The sequence below is a fragment of the Pongo pygmaeus genome, chromosome 16 (genome assembly GCF_028885625.2).
Source record: "Pongo pygmaeus isolate AG05252 chromosome 16, NHGRI_mPonPyg2-v2.0_pri, whole genome shotgun sequence".
NCBI lineage: Eukaryota > Metazoa > Chordata > Mammalia > Primates > Hominidae > Pongo > Pongo pygmaeus.
This window is the reverse complement of record NC_072389.2, coordinates 45,254,329-45,271,570: the sequence shown is the minus strand read 5'-3', so window position 1 is coordinate 45,271,570 and position 17,242 is coordinate 45,254,329. Positions and strand designations below refer to the sequence as shown.

Below are 17,242 nucleotides of genomic sequence, written 5' to 3'. Positions count from 1 at the left end.
AAATATGTGTGTCCCTTCGCAAGCTCGCTGTTTTATTTTTAAAAGTATTCTGCTCTACTGTGAGCCACGAACAGAAGCTCCCCTTGTGGAACAAAGAGTTAATCTCCCTGCAGTGGCATCCTGTCAACCCCTCGGAACCTGTGTCAGCGTTCTCCTTCCCGCTCCCCCTGTGGACTGCCTCTGGCTCCCTCTCTGCACACAAAGGCTCCTCTGTTTCTGGCCGGGCTGGAGTCACATGCTTTCACTCTTAACCCCGGAGCTTTAAAACTAAACACCCACCCTCTTTGGCCCCAGATGACCCTGTTTACGTCTGCTGAGCCAATTCCAAACAGCAACAGTAGTGAAAACTTCTGTCGGGAGAGACTTCTCAACTACTGGTGTAGAGAGAACAAATCTTCACTTTGTATAACGCGAGGACTTTAAGAAGTTTTGGGAAATGGCTGAGAGGAAAAAAACACAAGGAAGCCAGCAGCCTGCCCAACTTCTCTATTTTCTAAAGTATCTCTTACCAGAGACCCCCGGGGGGCTCGGGATAAAGCTTGCAAGAAACAGAAAATGGTGAGCAGTTTTCATGGCTGAGGGGAAGAACATTCTAGATTTTCCTGATATCCTACTTTGTTTAACCCTTAAGGAAAGTGACATTTTCTTTTTTAAGTTTTAAAAAAAATTATTTTTACAGGGGCTATTCTCTTTGTTCCATGTCACTGAGGATAGGAAAGAAATATTCCCTTTCCTGGGTTTGGGGAATGACCTGTGAAACTGTGGAGGCTTCTGGAGAGGAGGGCTGGGCCAATCCATTTCAAAGTTCTGGTTGGGGAAGACTTGCGTTTTTGTTTTTACCCTAAAGTTTCCTTTTTCTTTTCTTCTTCTTTTTTTTTTTTTTTTTTTTCTCTCTCCCAGTTTATGGGTAGTAGCCCATGTTAGCCGTAAAGGAAGTCAAGTTTCCTTTGATTGTTCTTACCCTGATCAAAGTGGCAGACAGTGGAAGGGAAAATACCAGAGCCCCAAAATGATGGTAACTCTGGAGTCCCGAGATTAGGTATTTGTGAACAGTACAGATAACAGAATTGGTCAGGTGCCTGCTAGTCTCATGTCCATCCCTGAAGAAAGTAATGGAGTAGTGTAGATTAGAACTAAGCAAGTCAGTTCCACGTCCTCACGGCTAGTGGAATTCCTTAGGCAGGGGATAACAAATAAGTTTCATCTCTAGCGATAATGAGAAACTGGCAGCCAGCTGTATTGGGAAGGTTTCTGATGCTACACCCAGGCTTTTGTACCATGACCAAAGAGCAATGTCTACTGGGCAGGGAGGAGGAAACAACCTCACATATTTGATGTCCCTTATCTAGCACAATTTCAGAAAGTTAGACTGTCATATATATGCAAAGATAAGTAGAAAACAGTCAGCCCCAGAAAAGAAATGGTAGACAGAATGAGAGAAGTAACTAGAGACAGTGATGCTTGCTAAACATTGTATTTAGTCCTGTATATTAGGTGAGCCATTTGACAAGTTCCAGGCAATGAAATATAAGCAGAAATGATGCAGATCACCTCTGGGCTAAGACAGAAAATACCCACGTGCCCTTCTTTACTTTCCTCTTTCCTTGTTCCAGTGATTGAAGAGGCCCCTTGTTCCAATAGCCCAACTACAAAATGAAATAGCCTTTTTCATCCTGTGTCCTTAAGTGACTATGTGGAGCCATGTCCCTGCTAACCTGGAATGAACATGCAGCAGAGAGAGAAGTCAATCTTTTTTTGTGTCCACTGAAATTTGGGGGTTGCTTTATTACTGCAGCATACCCTGGCCTATCCTGAATAATATAGTAGTCAAAGAGGAACAATTTTTTTTCTCTTTTCATTTTGTGTCCATATTAGAGATTACTATTTCAAAAATTGAAAGATAAAACCTTGAAAATCAACTCTGGTATATATATGACTCACCAGTCTGAAAGATGCTATTTCACATAGAGATTACAATTATCCAAAATAGTAATTTGAAAGTATAAACATATTAAAATATATATATATATACACATATATGTATATTTTTTTGAGATGGGGTCTTGCTCTGTCACCCAGGCTGGAGTGCAGTGGCGCATTCTTGGCTGACTGCAACTTCCACCTCCTGGGTTCAAGTGATTCTCCTGCCTCAGCCTCCCAAGTAGCTGGGATTACAGGCACCTACTATCATGCCCGGCTAATTTCTGTATTTTTAGAAGATGCGGGGTTTTACCATGTTGGCCATGCTGGTCTCGAACTCCTGACCTCAAGTGATCTGCCCGCCTCAGCCTCCCAAAGTGCTGGAATTACAGGTGTGAGCCACCATGTCCAGCCCATAATACATTTTTAACATAATTTCTGGTGGTAGCACTTACCTTACCCATATTACCATCATTGCCTGAGGCCAGGGAGAATGGTGAGAAGGATCAGCTATGAAGAGGAGAAGAAAAGCCTTCAGAGTTATGAAAACAATAATGTTAGGGGACTTGGGCTGGAAAAATCTATATATAAAAGGTAGAAGAGACCTTGGCAATTTAATCATATGTCAAAAAATTTCTTAGAGAAAAAGAGCTGATAACCCTGTGATCACAATTAACAAAGTATTTCCGTGCCAGGATCCATTCACCAATCTATTCCAAAATGTTTGTGCAAATGGGTCAGTGTATACACTTATTAAACACCAGGCTTGCTGATCAGTTTTTTATTTTCTTTTCAACTGTTGTTCTTCTTAATTCCCATCACAAATACTGTATTTGTACTACTGAGCAATTGTGTAATTTATTTTCTGTCCTCCGCTGTTCACTTTCCATTCCCATGTTTCAGAGCCCTTTGCAGCATTCATTGTGATTATAGCCATTTCGGGTTTTGTCCATTGTTCTCAGATTCTATCAGTCTTTGCATCTCGGATTATTTCTTTAGGAAACATTCCTAGAAGTGCAATTTCTGGGTCATAGTAAGCAACACGAATTGCTATAATACATAAGGCCCCAAACCTCAAAGACTTCACACAATAAAAGTTTATTTCTCACTCACAGAGCTGTTCAATGTTGAGTATTTGGTGGGTGGCCTTTAACATGGTGATTTAGGATCCAGGTTCCATCTAGCTTGTCACTCTGCTGTCTTCAGCACGTACCTTGAAAAGCCACTATACACAGAGAAAGAGAGGGTGGAGGAGGAACATCTTTACCATGTCAGCTTGGAAGCGACACACACTGTCTCCATTCATTTTTCATTAGCAAGGGCTGGTCGCATGGTGCCAGACCTACCTCAAGGAGAACTGAGGAATGTAGTCCCTGTCTGGGCAGCCACTTCCCTGCATCACCTGTACACTATGGAAGGAAACCTGATCAGAGGACTGCTAACCATCTCTGGATACAGAGGGTATGAATTTCTCAAATGCCTTTGATACCTGTCCCTAAATTGTCTTCCAGAAAGTTTTTATCATTTTACACTTTTGTTTACAGTATATGAGAGTCCTACCTAACACAAGGTCACCAAAATTGAATACAGTACAGTCGACCCTTGAACAATGTTGGGGTTAGGGGCACTGACCACCCCCACCCCCAGTAGTTGAAAATTCACATATATAACTTTTGACTCCTCCAAAACTTAACTACTAATAGCTTACTGTTGACAAAAGCCTTACTGATAACATAGTCGATTCACACGTATTCTGTGTGTTATCTGTATTATATTCTGTGTTCTTACAATAAACTAGAGAAAAGAAGATGTTATTAAGAAAATCATAAGGAAGAAAACATATATTTACTATTCATTATGTGGAAGTGGATCGTCATCAAAATCTTCATTCTCATCATCTTCACATTGAATAGGCTGAGGAGGAGGAAGAGGAGGGGTAGGTCTTGCTGTCCTAGGAGTGGCAGAGGCAGAAGAGATGAAGGAGGTAGAAGGGGAGGCACGGGAGGCAGGAGAGGCAGGCACACCTGGTGTAACTTTTATTGAAAAAAATCTGGGCTGAGCACCATGGCTCATGACTGTAATCCCAGCACTTTGGGAGGCCAAGGTAGGAGGATCCCTTGAGCCCAGGAGTTTGAGACTAGCCTGGGCAACACGGTGAAACCTTGTGTCTACAAAAAATATATAAAAATTAGCTGGGCGTGGTGGCACATGCCTGTAGTCCCAGCTACTCGGGGGGCTGAGGTGGGAAAATCACCTGAGCCCAGGGAGGTTGAGGCTGCAGTGAGCCATGATCGTGCCACTGAACTCCAGCCTGGGTGACAGAGTGAGACCCTGTCTCAAAAAAAAACAAAACAAAACACAAAACCATGCACATAAGTGGACTCACGCAGTTTAAACCCTTGTTCAAGGGTCAACTGTATTATCATTTGAAACTTTTTTTGTTTTTTTTTTTTTTGAGACAGGTCTCACTCTGTTGCCCAGGCTGCAACGGCACAATCATAGCTCACGGCAGCCTCGACCTCTTGGGTTCAAGCTGTCTTCCCTCCTCAGGGGAGGACGTCTAGCTTGTTAAGCTAAACAGAACCTGGATCTTAAATCACCACATTTCCTTCTAGTGCTGGGAATATAGCTGTGAGCCAACATGGCCAGTCTGAAACACTTTTATTTTGCTAATTTTGTGAGTGAAAAAGGACTTTCTTTTTCCTTCTTTCTCCTTCCTTCCTTCTTTCCTTCTTTTCTTCCTTCCTTCCTTCCTTCCTTCCTTCTTCGTTCCCTCCTTCCCTCCTTCCCTCCCTCCCTCTTTCTCTTTTTTTTTGACACAAGATCTCACTGTGTCGCCCAGGCTGGAGCATAGTGGCATGATCATGGCTCACTGCAGCCTTGACCTCCTGAGCTCCTGGGCTCAAACGGCCCGCCCCCCTCCCTGCCCCGCCTCCACCGCCAAGTATCTGGGACTACAGGCGTGCACCAACACGCTCGCTAATTTTTTTTTTTTTTTTTTTGAGATGGAGTCTTGCACTGTCCCCCAGGCTGGAGTGCAGTGGCGTGATCTCGGCTCACTGCACGCTCCGCCTCCCTGGTTCACGCTATTCTCCTGCCTCAGCCTCCCGAGCACAGTAGCTGGGACTAGAGGCGCCGGCCACTATGTCTGACTAATTTTTTGTTGTTGTTGTTGTATTTTTAGTAGAGACGGGCTTTCACCGTGTGTTAGCCAGAATGGTCTCTGTCTCCTGACCTCATGCTCTGCCCACCTCGGCCTCCCAAAGTGCTGGGATTACAGGCGTGAGCCACCGCGCCCGGTGCTAATTTTTTATTTTTTACTTTGTAGAGACGGGGTCTCCCTATGTTGCTCCAGCTGGTCTAGAACTCCTGGGTTCAAGCGATCCTCCCACCTCTACCTCCCCAGTCGCTGGGATTACAGCCATGAGCTACAATGTCCACCCAAAATGAGACATTTCATTGTTTAACTTTCACTTTCTTATTTTCTAAATTAGTAAGAAATATTTAAATACTTAATTGCCATTGTTTCTTCTGTGAGTTGTCTCTTCCTGAATATTTGGCTGTTTTTAACTTTTGGAATTAGTATTTTATTATCTATGATAATTCTTTATAAACTGCTATTTGTCTTACAATTTCACTTCGTGTCACAAATTTTTTTCAATGCAGCCAAATCAAGCTTTCCTTTGTGACTTCTGTTGCTTTTATGCTTATATAACTTTTCATATAAAAATGTTCAAGAAGGCTGTAGGCTGTGGAATGCACCTGTGGTCCCAGCTACTTGAGAGGCTTAGTCAGGAGGATCACCTGAGCCCAGGAGTTCAAGGCTGTAGCACACCATGATCGTGCCTGTGAATAGCCACTGCATTCTGGCCTGGGCAGCAGAACAAGACCCTGTCTTGACTATATGTATGTATTTTTTTTCAAGTCTTTACCTATACATTCTTCTCGTTTTTTTTTTTTTCTTTTTAAATTGCTTCCTTTCAAAAATAATAATCATTTAGCCTTACTGGCACGTGTGAGGTAAGGAGCTACCTTAAGTTTTTCTTCCCTAACAGGTAGCCGGCTCCACGCACTGACCGCAGCTCTGAGGCTGACACTTCCCTGAAGACCCAGAGTGTGGATCGTCAGTCAGGACTTGCTGCCGCAGCCCTTCTTCATGAGTGAAGTCAAGTGAGCGTGAGGCCGTTCACCACTCTCCTGGTCTTTTTCATTTCTCACTTGGTGCTCCCCTCAGTAGCAGCATATGTCTCTAAGCCCCTGTGTATTCATTCTGCCAAGAAAGTCTCAGTGCTGTAGTGCCACGCGATTGGCCGAGATGGCTAAGATCCCCCAACTCACTCAATTCCCTCCTTCTCTTATCACTAGACTGCAGGGGAACCATTTTCATTCCAATGGTGTTATTTTCCTGCCCCGCGTACCTCTTTCCCCTTCAGCTTTTACCCAGCATCTTGCCAGTCTTTCTCACTGGAAATTCCCGTCCTCACTCCCCTCCCCTTTGGGAGGTAGGAAGTCATTTTTGCTGACTCATTTGTCCTGTGCCCTTTTGCTGCCCCAAGTTGCTTCCCCCTTTCTCCAGAGCCGCTGGAGTCTTCTCCACAAGGTTTACTCTGCGGCCTTTCTGGAAACCAGCCCCTCTACTCTTCTGGGATTTGGAGTTTCAGAGCGAGTTCTTGTTGGCTCCGGGCCCACTGTTCACCTGGGCTTCTGGCTTGCTTACGGTCCTACCTATTTAGACTTATTTCTCAGGTCTGGGGTGGTGCACGGTTGATTTCTGGCTGCTTTCAGTGCTGATCTCGAAAGCGAAGGCTTGAGACCAGGCGTGGTGGCTCACACCTGTAATCCCAAAACACTGAGAGGCCAAGGTGGGAGGACTGCTTGAATCCAGGGGCTTGAGAACAGCGTAGGCAACATAATGAGACCCCGTGGCTGCAAAAAAAAAAAGGAAGGCTTGGAGCCCTGGGCTTGCCCCTGGGCCTGGCAGGCTCTCCTCTAGTGAGTGGAGACAGCAGGCAAGCCTCCTTTACTCTCAAGTCCTGTAGATTCCTTTTTCTTTTTCTTTTTTTTTTTTTCCTGAGACGGAGTCTGGCTCTGCTGCCCAGGCTGGAGTGCAGTGGCGCGATCTCAGCTCACTGCAAGCTCCGCCTCCCGGGTTCATGCCATTCCCCTGCCTCAGCCTCCCGTGTAGCTGGGATTACAGGCACCCGCCACCGCGCCCGGCTAATTTTTTGTATTTTTAGTAGAGACGGGGTTTCACCGTGTTAGCCAAGATGGTCTCGATCTCCTGACCTCCTGATCCGCGCGTCTCGGCCCGCCAAAGTACTGGGATTACAGGCGTGAGCCACCGCGCCCGGCCGATCCCTTTTAATAGAGGAGGAAAGAGGGGCGGAGGAGCGGACGGAAGAGTGACGTTAATGGAGCATGCGCACTCCCCGAGCACTGCACTAGGGCTTCGGGGTACAGTTGATGCCTTGGGAGAACTGGAAACACCTGATTTGGGAGAGTGATGGCATTGGCTAGGAGTGACTATCATACATTCTGAACTCTGATGCCCCTTCCGAGACCCCTGGGATGCCAGGCTCTTCCCAGGGAGTAGCGTTGACAGCTAAGCTTCTTTAACAGAAAGGCCACAGAGGGGACACATTCCCGTTTGTCCCCGGCCACTAGAAAGTGTTTCCAGGAGAAGCAGGTTATGAACAATCCATCACCTTCTTTCAGATGGGGTACCGTGGGAGCCCTAATGAGAGATGCTAATGTTCTTCCAGCCCCAGGAGCTCTCTTTTTCCCTGTCTCCCTCCCGGATCCTCCGAGCAGTCTGCCTCCACAGGTGGCACTGGCAGGGAGACCCCAAGCCAGGTGGTTGGCCGACTTCCGACTCACCTTGTACCTCAGATCCCCCACCGCCCCGCTACGGCTTGATTTCAGGATAACGCTCAGGAATGGATCTTTTGGATGAGGGGGAGAGGAAAGAGACTGATTTCCTCGAGAGAGGTGGGGCGGGGGAGCAGCTGAGAGAAAGCTGCGCCGTCTGGAAAGGAAGCCAGAAAGGAAGACAGAGTCTCTTTGAACTTTTCCCACCAAGCTGACAGGAAAATTGCAAAAACATCATTGGACTGGTTCAGGATGCGAAGGGAGCAGCCAGGAAGGCGCGGCCTCTTTGAAGGCTTCCCGCTCCGCGCGAGGCATGGCTCCCGGAGGGGTACACCAGCTGGAGTGAGGAACAGGGCTCGACGCCCGCCCGACCGACAGCCACACGGGAACAGGCTGCGTTTTGTTGTGTTCCCAGTGGTCCCCAGGGCCGAAGGGGAATGTAAGGAGATGCTGTTGAGCTGGCCAGAGGGGACAGGGGAGGCTCGAAGCGAGGCACGCAGTCAGGCTCTCCTGACGAGAGCAAGCAGGAGTTACGCAAGGGCAAAGGCCTCCTTCTACTGGAGAGATGACACTAGTGAGGCCTGGGGACAGCTCCGAGGGCTGGGGAAGGTCAGTGTTGGCTTTAGGCAGGAGTATGACCAAAACTGGCTACTTATCTTGTGGGGCTCAGTGCAAAGTGAAAATACGGGCCCCTTATTTAAAAATTATGAAGCGTTTGCTGGGTGTGGTGGCACGTGCCTGTAATCCCAGCATTTTGGGAGGCCGAGGTAGGAGGAGCATTTGAGCCCAGGAGTTCAAGACCAGCCTGGGCAACATAGTGAGAGCCTGTCTCTACAAAAAATAAAGAATTAGGCCAGGCACAGTGGCACGTGCCTGTAGTCCCAGCTACTCAGGAGGCCGAGGTGGGAGGATCACTTGATCCCAGGAAGCAGAGGTTGCAGTGAGCCAAGATTGCATCATTGCACTCCAGCCTGGGTGACAGAGCAAGACCCTGTCTCAAAAAAAAAAATAAATAAAATAAATACAAAATTAGCGGGCGTGGTGGTGCATGCCTGTGAGTTCCAGCTGCTAGGGAGGCTGAGGTGGGAGGATGGCCTGAACCCAGGAGGTGGAGGCTGCAGTGAGCCAAGAACATGCCACAGCTCTCCAGCCTGGGTGACAGAGCAAGACCCTGTCTCAAAAAAGACAGATATATATTTATGGTGGCAACAGAGTTTTAAACCAAATGCAAGGCCCTTCTAAGCACTAGGCCCTATGCTACTGACTACCCAGGTCAAGGTGTGAGGTTATCCAGTATGAAGGGTCTCCAACCTACTTCATAAAAGGCCACCAAAAGGATGATCCAGATGAAGGCCAGGGAAAAAAGAAAATCAGACTCCTTGAGGAGTCTTTTGGTTTTAAAAAACGTTGGGGAAAAATAAAGAGTCTCCATTAACAGCATGTTTTTAACTTTTAAACAGACCCTCACATCTCTGGAACCATATAACAAAGGTGACAATTTTATGAGCCAAGTTATGTATAGCACATTTTATGTGCCTAAACGACCTAAGTGATTTTTGTAGGTCCTTCAAGGACAATAAAAAAGTAAGTATTGTAGAGGAAAAGATTTGTATATATTTATATTTCACCGCCAAATGTCAATATTTCTTTTATAAAAATTCATCCCTCCTACCATCCCTCTTATCTGTTCCAAATGTTTGGACATTTCACATCCCTAGTCTAGGCCAGTTTTTAATTTTAATTTTTTTAATTTTTGAGACAGGGTCTGGCTCTGTTGCCCAGGCTGGAGTGCAGCGGCGCAATCTCGGCTCATTGCAACCTCTGCCTCCCAGGCTCAAGCAACCATCCCACCTCAGACTCTCGAGTAGCTGGGTCTACAGGTATGCACCACCATTAGCCCAGCTAATTTTTTAAATTCTTGTAAATACAGGGGTCTCCTTATATTGTCCAGGCTGGTCTTGAACTCCTGAGCTCAAGTGATCCTCCAGCCTCGGCCTCCCAAAATGTTGGGATTACAGGAGTGAGCCACCATGCCTGGCTCCAGGCCAGTTTTGTCTGTCACCTAACACTGTGTCCTCTTTCAGTTTGGAGACCACAACTCTGAAGGGTTGTTGGGTTAGTGTCCTTTGGTGGGCCACACATTTCCCCGGCCCCCCAAGCCCCAACCCACCCCACTCAGTTAGCCAGTTGGTATTATACATGTATTAGAACTTTCTCTGAGAACAGAGCTCACAAAAAAGTAAAGATCCGAGAGCTTCTGGAGGGGGACAAGGGAAACTGAGCGCAGGTGCAGAAGCTGGTGCCGGGGTGAGGGCCCCAGCTGCCGTTCCTCTGCTCTCCCGTGTTTCCAGTGCCTCCTCACCCCTGTGTCAGCTTCCTCCCTGGGGAAGCGGGGTTGGGTGGGGATTACCACTGCCTACTGGGATGGGCGCTGGCTTCATCTGCAGGGATTATCAGGGCCTGGTGGAGCTGGCTCCAGCAGCCACAGCCCTCAGGGCCTGACCTCCCCTGCTCTCCACCTGTGACCTCAGAGAGCAGGGGCTGTCACTCTGGGTATGTGGCCTGGTGTTTTCTCTCCTCTGTGGGGTTTTTTGGACCTCTCAGTATCTCTCTCAGAGAGATACTGACCATCCCTAAAATTTGGAGACTCTGCCCAGTGGAATGATCTGTCTCCCAGCAGTCAAGCCAAAGAAACCTTTGCTCAGCAAGACTGGGTCCATGGAGCTCCTCAGCGTTGGAGGAGCCATCAGTTGCAGATGGAGCCGTTGCCCTGCCCTGAGGACGTTATGCCACAGCCCATCGCCCAGGGGAGAGGGACCCAGAGGGCCTGGGAGTAGCAGTAAACCCAAAAAGCAAGAAATGCCCTTTCCTCCAGGCAAGCCCCACTTGCAAACCCTGACTCGAACAGCTTCTTAGCAGGGACGCAGTGAGCCCTCAGGTGGTCCTGCCACCCTGCCAATCCCCCTGCTGGGTGGAGCTGCTGAGCCAGAGCAGAGCCCAGGCCCACGAAGGTTTCTGAGAAACAGGGGAAGAAAGACCCTGTCCTCCATCTGGACACCAGAAATGAGGCTTGCTTCACCTGTTCTTCCTGCTGACCAACACCAGCCTGGCTCAGCAGCCTCCCTCTGTCCTGGAGTGGTGGGGGCGGCGGGGATGGGGAGCGGCCGTCACAGCTGCATCCCCCAGCCGAACCCTCAGCCTCCCCTTACCCCACCCCTGCTCTGCACCCAGTCTGTGGGGCCACAGAGCAGCCTCAGAGGCAGCCTGGGACAGGAAGAGGCCTGACCAGGGACAGTCCCCTGGGGAGGACCAAAAGGGCCTAGGGACTGAGTGCCTGACAAGCGGCCCTGCCACACTGGCAACGAAGGCGGTGGCAGGGAGCGCAGCCGCGGTGGCAGCCGGCGCCCAGGGCAGGCCTCGTGCCCTTGTGGCCAGGGTGACTGAATCTGCCAGCTGTGGGGCCCATTTGTGCCAAGTCTGCCCTGGCTCCGTCTGGTCGTAATCGATGCTGGCGCCAGGCCAGGCCCCCTGCCAGCTCCGGTCACACTCGGCTAACACGAGAGGCCCAGCCCATTAACTCCTTGCCAAGGCCCATTGTCTGGGTCCCTGCCCGGTGGTTTATTTACTCCAGGGCTGGCCGGGCCAGGGCTGGGAGGCGACAGCGGGGTAGACTGCGGGCGGGGCAGTGGGGTGGGGGGTGGGGAGGGTTGGGGAGGCTTAGGCCTGAGGAGGGGGCTGAGAGCAGGAGTGGGGCAGGCAGGACGGTGGTTTCCAGAGCCCAAGGGCAGGGCATGCTGTGAGGGTTTTTTGTGTTTTGTGTTTTTTTTTTTTTTTTGCTACATCAAAGATTCCTTGTATAGGCAGATGTACCTCCAGAGGCCCACCCAGTACCTTAGGGGTGAGAGAGGGCACTGGAGACACAAGACCTTAACTCCCCAGACAGCCGCCTTCAAAGCCCCTTAAATAATTTTTTTTACATGATCTACCCTCTTTATTTAAGTTGGCATTTGAAATTTTCCATCAGAAATTTAAATAGTTCCAAAGGATATCCTTTTTAGCATTTTATGAATATTTTTTCACTTTCTATATGCCTTTATTATATTTTATAGTCACAAAAATTCAAAGAAAAATGAATATTGACATTTTCAAATAAAAATTGTATCTTTCTTTTAAATGTCCATTGGAATCTAAATCCCAGAGCAGTTCTGTGTCCAACATTATCCATTAAAAAAAATAGGGGAACAAACGCTAATTAAACAGCTTAGAAGTTTACATTATTTCGTTCTCTCCCATAACTTGTATTTCCATTCCACTCCCGTTACAGATTTTATGCTAATGTAAGGGTTTTTTTTTGTTTTTTGGTTTTTTTTGAGACAGGGTTTTGCTCTGTTGCCCAGGCTGGAGTGCAGTGGTGTGATCCTGATTCACTGCAGCCTCAATCTCCTGGGCTCAGGTGATTCCCCCACCTTGGCCTTCTGAGTAGCTGGAACTACAGGCGTGCACCACCATGCTCTGCTAATTTTTGTATTTTTTGTAGAGACACAGTTTCACCATATTGCCCAGGCTGGTCTCCAATTCCTAGGCTCAAATGATCCACCCACCTCGGCCTCCCAAAGTGTTGAGATTACAGGTGTGAGCCACAGCACCCAGCCTGTATTTATTTTTTATGCTTGAAAATCTTTTATTGGCTAGGCATGGTGGTTCATGACTGTAATCCCAGTACTTTGGGGAGGCTGAGGCAGGAGGATGGCTTGAGCCCAGGAGGTCAAGGCTGCAGTGAGCCGTGATTGCACCACTGCACTCTAGCCTGAGTAACAAAGGGAGAACTTGTTTCCAAAAAAAAAAAAAAAAAAAAAGAAAGAAAGAAAAATCTTTGATCGATTATTGTATTAAATAAAATTTAAAGATTAAAACTTCTGGCCAGGCCTGGTGGCTCACGCCTGTAATCCCAACACTTTGGGAAGCCGAGGCGGGCAGATCACGAGGTCAAGAGATCAAGACCATCCTGGCCAACATGGGAAACCCTGTCTCTACTAAAAATACAAAAATTAGCTAGGTGTGATGGCACACGCCTGTAGTCCCAGCTACTCGGGAGGCTGAGGCAGGAGAATCGCTTGAACCCAGGAGGTGGAGGTTGCAGTGAGCTAAAATTGCGCCACTGCACTCCAGCCTGGGTGACAGAGCAAGACTCCTTTCTCAAAAAAAAAAAAAAAAAATTCCTCTGTTCCCAAAGCTGAGCATTAATTTTTTGGTTATGATTTTAGTGTTAGAATAGTTTATACCCAATTGATCAGAGCAATGTAAATAATTATGAAATTTGATAAAAAACTATTAAACATAAAAGGTAAATTTTTATTGGAAATGCATCTCTTAATAAAATAGTTGGGGGTTGGGACAGGTTTTCTTCCCAATTTGTGTATGTATATGTGGATGACTTATTGCTAGACTCACACAAGGTTCAACATGAATTTTACTCCCATGTTTAGTCTTTTGTAGGTTTAAACATTGAGAAACACCGTCCACATAAATAAATAAATGGAAGCCAATGAGTTTGTTATGAGGATGTCATTCAATTCTTTGAACTTCTTCCAAGTTATATGCCTAATAACATTATTATCAAAATGTTTTTTTATGATCCGCTGACAATTTGATTAGTGCCTCTTTCAATTTTGCTGAAAGCAGAGGTGGAAACCACTTGACTTGCAGAAAGACTTGCTCCTGTGTCACTTGACCCCCAGGAGTCACTTTGTTTGATACCTTGGAGATTTCTACCCCTAGGGCAGTGCCCCAGAGTGGGGGGGGTCACATGGTTGAGAGGGGCAGCTTTCTCTTGTAAAGCTGTCTTCCCCAGCAAATGGGAAAGGGGATGCCTTGTCTTAGATGCCTTTTTAGGAATATCGCTTTTAGGAAAAAGAGCATAGAAAAACTGAGGATCAGAAAATCGATTCTCTTCAAACTATCTTGATTCACAAACCCCTTTGGGCACCCCTGGTGGTATGCCACAATTTTATGAGTAAGAGACTGGAAATGTACCTGGGGGCTAGAACATAAGTTTTGACTCCTCTGCTAGGAGTGAGCTCAAAAATGGATATGATTCAAACACATAGATGCCTGTGGCCAATATTCCAGTTCTTCACAGTCCTCGGAATGCCCTGGCAGGGCTAAACTCCCTTTAGTCCAGGCCTCCTGAAGCTCAGACCTGCAACCTCTTCATTCTTACTGTGTATTGAGGGTTCCCTGAACTGAAGGAAGAAAGTGTCTGGAGGCTGGGAGAGACCGTGTTTGGCAGAGTTAGAAACATCAGTCTATCTCAGGGTCCTAGACAAGTGATCACCACATAATCAAAAACAGATGGTCAGGCAGCACCTCCAAATATTTGTATCCTTATCAATCATATTTATGTGTGACTGCCAATCCATATGTCGTGTGTATTAAGCTTTATTTTAGATTTTTTTATTTTTTTGAGATGGAGTCTTGCTCTGTTGCCCAGGCCGGGGTGTAGTGGCGTGATCTCGGCTCACTGCAACCTCTGCCTCCTGGGTTCAAGCGATGCTCATGCCTCAGCCTCCCAAGTAGCTGGGACTACAGGCACGCACCACCATGCCTGGATAATTTTTGGTAGAGACAGGGTTTCACCACATTGGCCAGGCTGGTCTCGAACTCCTGACCTCAAATGATCCACCCACCTCAGCCTCCCAAAGTGCTGGGATTACAGGTGTTAGCCACCATGCCCGGCCTGTATTCCCTGCTCTTAATAGATTTCTTGTAAACCTTCTTTGTAGCCCATTTCTCTAGACTCAACAGCTTTCATTCCAGGTTGTTTTTAAAGCCCCAGTGGATGTGTGAAAGGGTGGTAATGGATGGCACTGAACCTCTGTTCTGGCCTTGGCAAAGGCATGTGCTTTGCCAGTGTTTACTAAGATTATGTGCCAGACACTGTGCGGGGTCCTAGGAATGTAAAAAGACGCAATCTTTTGTTGTATCACAATGTGAGTATAGTTAATACTACTGAACTGGACACAACAATGGTGAAGATGGTAGATCTTATGTGTTTTTGACCAGAATTTTTTTTTTTTTGAAGACACCATCTCTGCCCTTAAGGAGGTTGTGGCATAGTGGAGGAAACAGAGAATCCACTAATACATTTACTTGGGAACTTTTAATTAACAGAGTGCCAATCATATTCTAGGCTGGTGCAGGTGCTGAGGATAAGCCTATAAGCAAACCAGGCACAATCAGTCTCTTATGGAGCCTACTGTGCACGGCCAGGTAGGAAATGTGCACCTGCAGTGCCCAGTACAGAAACCACTAGCCACATGTGGTTGTTTACAATTAAATTAATTATGATTAAATACAATTTAACATAGTCTCTGCAGCCACAGTTGAAGTGCTCAGTAGCCACAGGCGGCTAGTGCCACTATAGAGGACAGCACAGCTAGAGAAGGTTTCCATCACTGCAGACAGCTCTTAGCGTGGTCAGTGTGCAGATGGATGAGCCAGATCGTCAAGTAGGGGGCCCTGCCAGTCTCTCCCGTGCCTTTGTGCCAGTTTCAAAAGGTTTTCTCTCTGGGCAGGTGCAACTTCTTGCCAAGGACGAGGCTTGTGGAGCAGGATATGGTTCTGGGCCTAGGAGAAGTCAAGGTGTAGAGAACAGGAGATGCAGATCACCACGTGGTCACCAAGTCCCTGGAGTAAAGGACTCCAGACTCTGGAGTTGTCTGATCTCATCTCCCACGACACACTCCCATAGTGCACCACATGCCCTGCTCATGCTGTTCTCTCAGCCTTGTTCCTTTTCCCATCTCTGCGCCTCCCAAAGTCCCTTCAAGGCCCAGGTGAAATTCCACCCTTTTCCTCCTCAAAGCCTTCCCTGAACCGTTTATGAGGCTGATTAACATTTACTGAGGGTAGCATTTGTACTATAGTATTTGTGCTATTGGTGGGAGCGTGGTGAGGCTGCAAGATGAAACAGGCCCTTAGACTTTCAATATGGATGGTTCTAACTCCCTGTCCTAAATTTGGGCCTTCACAGCCAAATATATGCATCGTCAGTGCACATCCCCCAGGTGAAGACAGGCTCTAGAACTCTGCACACTTCCCCTTCCCACCCCGCGACCTCTGGCAAGTACTGCCTTCCATATCTTTGTCCCCACTTTTTCCTCACTAAAAGATACCCAAAAAGGATTCTTTGAAGGATTCTTGCCTCAATGATCCAACATGAGAAGTGGTGAGACCAACCCTTACCAGCTGACAATGACTTAATCATCTTCAGAGATTCTCAAAAGAAGCTGGAATGTAAATAGCCACTCAGCTGGTATTGTTCTCAAAGAAAACTTAGATGTAGACAGTTCTCACTCTTCATATGCGTCAGAAAATCCACTTCCTCTGGGTGAGTTTCAGAAGGGGTAAATGTTGTTGCTCAAATTCCAAAGTGATGAAGATATGCCAACAAAATGCTTCCTGTGGAATCTCTGGCCAGCTGCCTCTTCAGCCTTGTAGACCCCCTTCTGAGCCCGGGCCCTGCCTGGAGTTACGCTGCCATTTCCTCTCCTGTTTTCACAGATGGGGCCTTGGGCAGTCAGCCTGAGGAATTGTCCCTGTGCTAATGCTGGGGGTGCAACCCAACGAGAAGAGGGCTGGCTTTGAAGTCGGGCCTGGATTCAAATCCTGATTCTGCTACAGTCAGCCAAGTGACCCTGGGCAAATAACTGAAGACTTCTGAGCCATTGCCATGTTTGTAAAATGGATGGTAATACCTGCATCACAAGATTGTTGAGGGACCTAAATGATAATAAATGTCTAATGTATGGTTTAGGGCTAAGAGCCTGGCCCTGCCACTTATAAGCTGTGGAGTGTCAGGCAAGTTACTTAGATGTTCTATGTGTCTGTCACCTCCTCCCTAAGGGGTGAAAATAGTACAGGCCAATTTCTAGGGCCATTGTGAGGATTACTGAATGCCTGATTCATGATGAATGTTCAGTGAATATTGGCCTCCAGCGACTAGGGTAAGCAAGGTAGTTATTATAATCCCCACCCAGAGGGCCAGGGAGAGTCACACATTTGCTGTGGGTGAAGTCTGGATGAGAACCCTGCGTCCTAGTCCCGGGCTGCAAATCAAGCCTCTGGCCACAGCCCCCTTCTGGCCGGCTCCCTGGGCCCACTTCCAGGCCCATGGAGCTGCTGAATAGGGGACAGCCCATCCCAGGAGCCAGGCTGCTGGCTTTGCTGCCTTCCAGAGGGCCTGGGAAGCCTCTTCATGTCAGTCTGTGGCTTTGTCACTTGCCCCTGATGGAGTCTGCCCTCTCTGTGGGCAGTTTCCTCTCCCTACTCATGGCTGATGTTCACTTCCACGCCCAAAGGAGTGTCATTCTGCCCACTTGGCAGCTCAGGATCAGAGTGGCATGGGACAGCGCATGGAGCATTTTGGAGCCAGGGAAGAGGAAGAGGGCAGGCC

General features: G+C 47.6%; 1 long non-coding RNA gene across 1 annotated transcript; it reads left to right on the top strand.

Moving 5' to 3' along the window:
- The first annotated feature begins 292 nt into the window (after nucleotides 1-292).
- LOC134738283 (uncharacterized) lies at nucleotides 293-8,696 on the top strand. The gene is made up of 3 exons (XR_010123945.1): nucleotides 293-558; nucleotides 3,237-3,381; nucleotides 5,976-8,696. It is a non-coding gene; the product is annotated as an uncharacterized LOC134738283 (long non-coding RNA).
- Nucleotides 8,697-17,242: the final 8,546 nt, after the last annotated feature.